Here is a 9573-nt window from a genome sequence, read left to right on the forward strand (position 1 = left end):
GACGTGTACTGCTTTGTTTTTGAAGGAGAGAATCACATAGTGATTCGATGCCAGGTTTGCCCACAAGAATTCGGTGCTGCTTTGGAAAGAAGCTTCCGTGTGATCCTGTTCGGTGCTGGCTTTCCACGTGCATGGCTTCGGTGTGTACCAGCTTGGAAACAATTGCATGGTTGCAGGTCGTCAGGATTTTGGTGCATGCAGACTTGGAAGTTCGTCCCAAATTAAGCTTTCAAAGCTTAGAGTTTTGGTCCTCCTTACACCGTACGACGTGTCCCAAGTATGGAAATAAAACTTGTATCTCTTAGTGCTCCAACTGCTGCCCTCCTAAGTCCACATACGTGTTCTCGTTGCTGCCGGCTGGTAAAGGAACAAGCTAGACGGGGCTTCTAGCTGTGCATATATGGAAAGAATTAAAGCTCTATATGTGTAAAAAATCTGCCTCCACATGACTTTCCTTTAGGTTACGACAAACAAGAAAAATATTTCCTCCATAAGGCACCGCGTTCTACTGAAAGTGAACGTGTCTTTTTGTTATAAGAGAGAAAGAAAAATGAATTCTTCAAGTATAAGAGTACAAATTTTGAGTCTCTTTTCTTTTAGATTGCAATTCAACAAAAATACCGTTATTTTCTTTCAAAAACCTGCAAAATACTAAAACACTAAAACTAGGCAAAAATATTAGAAAATAACAAAACTAAATGCTTAACAAATGCAAATTAAGGGGTCCACATGTGCAATATTTGGCACTCATCAACGGACTTGGCTGACAGTCTGGAAGCAAGTAGCCCTGCCGATTGCTAATCTGGTATGGACCGTCCAAAAGAGTTGGTGACATGTCCGGAGCCAGTCGCACACCACTGCATTTTTATTGATTTATCATGTCATGTTGTGTGTGTTTTTCTTGCGGTTTTCTCCTGAGATTTTTGCATTCTCTGCACGTCTCTTCTCATTCCGTGGTATTCTCTTTGTCTTCCTTTGTTCTTTGAAGTTTTTGTGCTTTTTAGAATATTAGAATATTTTCATGAGATATTGTGCATGAAAATCCTATAATGTTTGTGTTGAGTTGATATTGATATATTTGTGCCATTTGGATTGCTATATTTGCTTATGTAATCTTGGCATCCAATTGACAGCCATCATATATAATAACACTTTTTTTTTTTTTTTTTTTTTTTTTTAACTAATAGGTTCTAATCTTTCTTTCTGGTGGTATTTTTTGAAATATATCTGTTTAAATCTTTTCAGGAATATAACAGCCAATGGCTATGTCTGAGAAATAGATCATTTGGAAAACAAACTGTTGTTGAAGTCATATGTTCAAATTTCAAAGGTCTCAGGAATTAGATGAGTTTTTTCCCCCAACTCATGCAGAGTCTTCCATAGCATCTTTCTTCAAATCTGTACCAGTTAGAGGTTCAGTAGTGAAACTCATTTATCTTGCAGACCAGTTGACTAGAGGATTTCAATCAGCTGATAATCAGTTTCAGGCTTTGCAAACTCACGCGACTAAAGGTTTTTAGTCTATGGTCCCAGCTTCAATAGCTAGAAGCCGAAGTAGCACAAATCCAGCTTTTTGTACAGATCTCTCTCTATCACTTGCTTTCAATGGATCAGCAGGATTTGGTACATGGAGGATTTTTGTTCCTCCCTTTATCAGTTGCTTTACAAACTTCTGATTATTTGGGCTAATTACAGACACTTCTCTATTATCCCTATTATTTTTGGATTTTAGAACTTTTTGTTTGTGGTTTAGATACTCTGTTTACCCTTTGTCCTTTTGAGATAAAAATTAGGGAGTATTTTTTTTAGATCGGGATTGCATTTTTAACCGGTCAAGTGATTTTTGTCCCAAAATGGCCAAAGGGGGAGTTTGTTAGTTTTATTGGCTACATTATGTTGACAAAATCACTGCGATGTAAGTGTGCTGCTGAAACAGGGACGCCGTAACTATTGAGAGCCTTTAGAATATTCAGATATTATTTCTCCAATATGGAAAGGGCTTTAATATGACAAGTATCAATATCACAAGCATCAAGAAGGCAATTTCCGGTTTCTTAGAAGATTTTGCACAAGTCTGAGTATTTTTATCATAACATTCTTCTCAAGTATTGGATTGAGATGAAATTTGTGTCGTTGAAATGCTAATAAAAAATACTACAACTTGACTATCTGGAAGGCCCACTGAAACGCTTGGACACTCCTTAGTGTTTGAGAAGATTTTGAACAGCTCAGCAGAGACGTCGATGAAGACAGCAAGCAACTGTCTGGATGCTAGGGCAACACCGTCTGGATGCGGAGACTAAAGCTTAATATGGAAACGTGTGTAGCACAAAAGTCGGTTACTGCTTGCCATTCGGATGCGCTCCGTCTATGTCCGGACGCCGTCCAAAGAACTCCAAATTAATGTTGTATTAGGTCTTGATGAGTGCCAAATATTGTATATTTGGACTCCTTAATTTACATTAGTTAAACCTTTAGCTTTATTATTTTCTGATATTTTGGTTACTTTTTGTGTTTTTACGTTTTTGCAGGACATTAAGAGAAAAATAGTAATTTTCAAGTGAAAATACATAAAAAGCTGGAAATTCGGAATTGCTGGGAAGTCGATCGATCGAATCTCAAGTCGATCGATCGAAAATTGCCCGAAGTCGATCGATCAATTTTATGCGGAGCTAGAATTTCAGAAACCCTAGCTAACTCTATAAATACCATTCTTTTCTCATTTTTTAGAGAGCAGGCCGCTTGGGAGCGCCCTAGGTGCCGTTCTCACTGTAGTTTAGGGTTTTTGGTTTGATTTTGACCTAGAACTTCAATCATTTGTAAGTTTCTTTGATTTTAATGTGTTCTTGTTGTTTATTTATGCTTTCTTTAGTTAAGTGTAGCTGAAATTTCGTCTAGGGTTGAGGATGAAACCTCACCATTGAAGAGGAACTGAGTTTCCATGCTTGTTTATGCTATTTGAGTTTATGGGTTTTGATTTCTCATTGTTCTACTTCAATTATTGAGATTATTGTTGGATATCTCTTGTGATTTCCAGATACAAGTGATGATTTGATATAGTTTCATTAAATTGATGGCTTGGGTTTTCATTTATCAAAATGTTGGATATTCGTTGTGTTTCATTCTATAGATACATTTGATGATTTAGTCAAAACTAGATATCTTTTGTGATTTGTGCAAGTATGGATTCATCGAATGATTTAAACAATTTTTGAAGCAATGTAGAGCATACCTAAGTTTTACACGTGAAAACTTCAAATATGTGTGACGAGCATGAGAATAAGTTGCTACGATTTGGTGAGTGTGGATTCCAAAACCCTAGACCCCTTTATTTTCATTAATTTTGTTTATGTTTTCTTTTGTTAAAAATCCCTAAATTTGGAACTAGATTAAAATATGATTAGTTTGAATAGAGATTAATTTTCGCAACACAATTCCCTGTGGGATCGACCTCGCACTTGCATAACACTATATTGCAAACGATTCGTGCACTTGCGAGTATTATAATTTGCACAACAAGTTTTTGGCGCCGTTGCCAGGGAATTGTTTTGTTTGTGGAAATTGATTTTTGTTTGAATTGATTTTATTTTTCTACTAGTTTAGGTAGATTTTTGTTTCATATAATTGTTGTTTTGTTTCTGTTTTATGATCTAACAAAAAAAAACAAAAAACTGTTTGTTTTTCCGGTTCTTTTTCTACAGTTGCTGTACTTTCTGAGTACCTTGTAAAATCGATCAATCGAGCCAAAAGTCGATCGATTGAGTTAATATTAGCTCGATCGAAAGTAGTTCGATCGAACTTAATTTCAATCGAGCGAATTTTCTGAAGGCAGCAACCAAAATCCGTATAAGTTTTTGGTTTATTTTGTTAATATTTTGTTTCTGTTTTACCTTATTTTATTGTTTGTTTTTCTTTGTTAGTTTATTTTAACTTAAAAAAAAAAAAAAAAAAAAAAAAAAAAAAAAAAAAAAACGCTTGGTTCATTTCTTTTGTGGGATATTTGCATGCTATAAGGTACAAGTGAAGCATCGATTTTTATTTTAATAATTATAGTGATTTTTTTGCACAACATGCTTCGCCTAGTGGTAGGACACCCACTCCAACCAACTACTCTCAAAATTTCTACCCACATGAACCATGTTCATATTGCTCTGATCCTTATCATAGTGCTAGTAATTGTCCATCGTGGGGACAATTCTACAATCTTTCTTATGAGCAAATGAACACCAATTTCTCCAGCCCGGGATTTGATTCAAATTCCAATTTTTACAACCCGGACTGGAGCGACCATCTTGATTTCTCGTGGCAAGCTCAAGCCATGGGAAATTGTGCTCCCCAATTTCAAGAACTGCACCATCCTGATTATCCGCAGTTCGACAACCAATCTTCCCATCCTTCATCCTACAATTATCTAGCTTCTTCTTCACAGTCCACTTTGGAAGACACTCTCAAGGTCTTCATGGAGCTCACAGGCCAAGCTATTAGTGACGTGAAGAATGCTGTTATGGAAAACACTCAGGCGATTGCCAGGATAGAAGGACAGTTTGAATATCTGGTTGCTGAAGTCACACTATGACGACCCTTTTTTTTTAAAAAAAAAAAAAAAACATATAACGAGTCATCACAGTGGCACAACTACATGTCGCTCAACCAATACACGGTACATATTCCATAACATTTACCTAATAATCAGAGTTACATTTACGCAGCAGATAACACATAATAACATTATCAACATAGCGGAAAGTACATCTATAAACAACAGTTAATCACAACAAAAGAGCCATTAATATGTCCATTTGTTTAAGACTTCTACAAAACTATTAAATACATACTAAAAGAGTAGCTCATAAATACAAGTGTCACAGGCGACACGAGCCATAAACAAAGTCTACCAAAAGGCGGACAACCCATGGTCCAACCACTATAACTGTCGCGTCGGGCTTCAGTCATAACATCTCAAGTACTATGCTACGACATCATTCAGTAGATCCACCGAACCTGCAGTCAAAACATCAGAGTCTGTACGGTTGTGGGGTTAACCACATTCGTACAGGTGAAAGTATGAGTTCACCACCTCAGTAGTATAAGACTCACTAAGTATACAATATACACAAACATAATTGCATGCAGGATTCAACAGCGTTATTCACATATCATTAAGTTCACACAACAACAAGTTTTCGAGTACAAGTCACACTGTTCATCACACACTTGTATATTATAAAGGTTTCTATTAACAATATTCCACGCATATCATAAACAATATTCACACATCTTACGAGTGCTAGCACTTCAATGCTAGGCTTACCGTCAACAACGTCCGTAAAGCTTCGACCCGCAAGGCATACATCTCACGTGTGCTAGCACTTCAATTCTAGGCTTACCACATATCTCACAAGCGCTAGCACTTCAATGCTAGGCTTACCGTCAACACTGCCCGTAAAGCTACGATCCGTAGGGCACACATCTCACATAAACTAGCACTTCGATGCTAGGCTTACCACATATCTCACTAGTGCTAGCACTTCAATGCTAGGCTTACCATCAGCACCGCCCGTAAAGCTACGACCCGCAGGGCACACATCTCACGTGAACTAGCACTTCAATGCTAGGCTTACCACATCTCTCACTAGTGCTAGCACTTCAATGCTAGGCTTACCACACATCTCAGCCAAGAGCTGCTACCCTCTGGCCTACCACTCATCTCAGCCAAGAGCTGCTACACTATGGCCTACCACTGTGCCAGATACTACAACACTGGACTTACTATTTTTCAACTACCGGGTTCTCATAATACCAAAGCATCCACACTATATACATATCATCACATGTGTATTCCCAAACATCTTTCTTTCAACACATACCACCTTCATTTTTATCAACAATTCCATAACCATCAATACATTCCAATTTCAACAACATCCATTTATCATCACAATTCTCAATCCAAATATATCATAACTCATTCACATATATTTTTACCAACGATTCCATAACCATCAATACATTCCAATTTCAACAATATCCATTTATCATCACAATTCGCAATCCAAATATATCGTAACTCATTCACATATATTTTTTACAAACAATTCCATAACCATCAATACATTCCAATCTCAACGATATCCATTTATCATCACAATTCTCAATCCAAATATATCATAACTCATTCACATATATTTTTACCAACGATTCCATAACCATCAATACATTCCAATTTCAACAATATCCATTTATCATCACAATTCTTAATCCAAATATATCACAACCCATTCACATATATTTTTACTAACACTTCCATAACTATAAATACATTCAAATTTCAACTACATCTATTTATCATCACAATTCTCAATCCAAATATGTCATAACCCATTCACATATATTTTTACCAACACTTTCATAACTATAAATACATTACAATTTCAACATCCATTTATCATCACAACTCATTCACATATATTTTCACCAACAAATTCCATAACAATAAATACAACCAAATATTGTCAAAATGTAAATCTAAATTCCTAGGATTCCTCAGTGAGTAGAATACTCACCTTAACTGCATTGGACTCATGACTCAAATATCCCCCATGTTCTAGTTACCTTGAACTCGCCGTTGGAGAGCAATTGAAGTCTCCACTTTACGTGCCTACAAACATATATGATATTAGACTAAGCTATTGAACCTATACTCTATGACATATAAACTACCCGCGTGCTCACGCGTCGCACCACCCGCATCTAAAGCTAGTTAGGTACACTTGACTACTATTAGATTAAGCCTTGATTTTAGGTTCGTGTTTATTTCGTTTCTTAACCTTTAAATACATCTACTATTATATTTAATACTTTAACTTTTAGTTAACTAAACATCCGGTATTTAGTTTATAGAACCTTAACAATTTGCACACTAAAATATTGGTTTAGTATTTCTTTTATATTGAGCTATGATTTTCATATTATAATCTTTCTGTTTTGCATTTATTTGCTATACTCTTACATTTATTTTATTTACTTATTCCCCTACTTTAATTATAGTTGGGTAAATATTTCTATAATTAACTTATAGAACCTAACGTTTAACACTTTACTTTTACTCATTATTTTTGTAACTATTTCATATTCATTTTACTCTATTAGACACCATACTAACCAATTCTCTATTTTAACCGTATTTGCCATTTACATGAAAGTGATCTAAACAATTTAACTTCAAACTCTTCAATTCTTTCCTAACAACCTATACGCAAACCCCATTCATCAAGAATTTACCATTTCAACAAACCACGGCCTACCAAATAAACCAATCCACTTGGAATAGCGCACCCGAAATAATCCCAATTCATAGTACAATACCCACACGGCTAGTACATAAACTCAACAGGCCATAATCACTGAGAGCTACTAAAACTAAATATCAAAAATGCAAACCAACCAACAAAAGCCATCAAAACCCTCTAAAACTTCACACGGCCATAGCCATCAAGGTTCACCAAATCAATACCAAAATGCCCAACCATTCAACCACAAACATTAACATCTATCCTTAACAAATAATCATTAACCATTTATTATTAAAATACCAATCCAAATCAGATTTGCTTTCCATTGAAACACTCGTCATACTTTCAACAATCATCAAAACATAAAATCCACATCAAAGCCCCAACTCATAGCCATAAACTCATGATTCCCTTTATACATGTTTAAAAGTTAAGCCCATAAAGTTTTAAGGTTCCATTCAACATTTTATTATCTACAATTACCAACCCATAAAATTATAGGGTTTACTTTATTACCAATTAATTAACTAAACCTATACATAGAAATATTCTTAAGTTTACAATTGAAATTTTCAATTTATACAAATTACTAACTTTAGGACCTAACCTCATAATAGATAACATAGGATTAATTAACACCTTAAATACAATTAATCGACTTATTAATAATCTAGGGTTTAAACATCTAAAAGTCCTAATTTAATTCAACTCATCAAATTTAGGGTTTATTCCCATACTTAACAATTTACACAATTGAAGTTTTAATCCTTTAATCCAACAACCCATGGCTTAAATAATGTATAGGAATTCACTATACGCCAAAGTCTCAAGCTAATTTTAATAATTTAGTCTAATACCCAAAATTGACCTAACTTAGACAAAAATTAGGGATTACGAAATTACCTCAAAATAATCGGTAGATTGGAGGTCCTAACACCCAAAAATCGTTACTCAACGCTCAAAAACGATGAAGGACTTGATTTGAAGCAAAGCCCAAGCCAAACCTATAGCACATGTAAAAGAGAAAGAAGTTGAGAGAGTGAAAAATCACTCCAAGCCACTGCCGTGTACAGCCCTCCATGGATAACGTTTTGAGTTCAAAAACTCTTCCCAAACAACCATAAATCCACGTGAAGAGGAGAAGAGAAGAGAGAAAAATAAAAAGGATAAAGGACTTACGGTTTTTTCTCTTGAAAGGCCACTTTGTGCAATATAATGCTTCCAACAAGAAATCAAAGCCCTCTCATGCCATGGCTCCCAAGATTCAAGGGTTGATGAGAGAAGGGAGAAGAGCAAGAGACAAGTGAGAAAATGGTGGAGATTTTCGTGGTTGAGAGGGGGAAGTGTGCTGCCGTGTGTGTGTGTGTGTGTTTGGTGAGCAAAACAAAATAAAAGATGAAGATGAAGAGTGTGTGGTCGTGAGATAAGGAGGGGAATAAGAGGGTTTGTGCAAAATTTCTAAAAATGCCCCCAACTTAAGTGAAACCATGGGTATTTGTGGGCTTTAGTTGAAATTCATGATTTGGGCCTAAAAGACATCATTTTTCTCTATCTCTTGGGCTATCATTTACAAGCCCATAGGATAAAATAAACATTTTGTTTATTTTACCACACTAATTAGACTTATTTTTATTTAATCCTAGAAACCCATTAATAATATTTTATTATTCCAACTTCCTTTATTTTATCTTATACTAATTTTATTTACATAATATAAATATTATCACCTACAATATAATTATTAGTTTCATCTAGTTAATAAATATAATTTATTAAATGCTAAACTCCCTATATATTTTCTTGGTCTTTACACACACGAATAGAGGAAGAAGAGTTTCAAAGTCTGCTGATGGCTACAGGGCACTACATGATTGATGAGGATGATTTCAGCAATTCTTATCATGAGCATGTCCCCGCCATCACCATATTTGAGAGTGAGGAAATTGTGGATAGCAATGTAGAGGAAGAAAAAGAGGAGCACCTGGAGCACACAGGGTCCCCGCCAAATCCAAATACGTCCAATGACAAGGAAATGAGTACTGAAGCTCATTCCTTCATCACCATCCCTCTTGAGACATTTCATGAGCCCCAAGCTTCAATTCTTAAATGTCTCAAAGAGCCATCTTATGCCAAAACTGTCAAGGATCTATGCACACAACCGCGCAAATCTAGGCACCATCTTCCTAAGAAGATCCTTCGAAGCAAGCAAGTTGGCTACATAAAATGGCGAAACATTCCACCAGAGGGATACCAAATTTTCAAGAGGAAATGGTGGAAGGGA

At 35.7% G+C, this 9573-nt stretch overlaps 1 long non-coding RNA gene across 1 annotated transcript; it reads right to left on the reverse strand.

Moving 5' to 3' along the window:
* Nucleotides 1–4708: 4708 nt before the first annotated feature.
* Nucleotides 4709–8723, reverse strand: LOC133859920 (uncharacterized). The gene is made up of 3 exons (XR_009898824.1): nt 8472–8723; nt 8196–8296; nt 4709–5022 (listed from the first exon to the last, which is right to left on the reverse strand). It is a non-coding gene; the product is annotated as an uncharacterized LOC133859920 (long non-coding RNA).
* Nucleotides 8724–9573: the final 850 nt, after the last annotated feature.

Source organism: Alnus glutinosa, chromosome 1 (genome assembly GCF_958979055.1).
Source record: "Alnus glutinosa chromosome 1, dhAlnGlut1.1, whole genome shotgun sequence".
Lineage (NCBI taxonomy): Eukaryota > Viridiplantae > Streptophyta > Magnoliopsida > Fagales > Betulaceae > Alnus > Alnus glutinosa.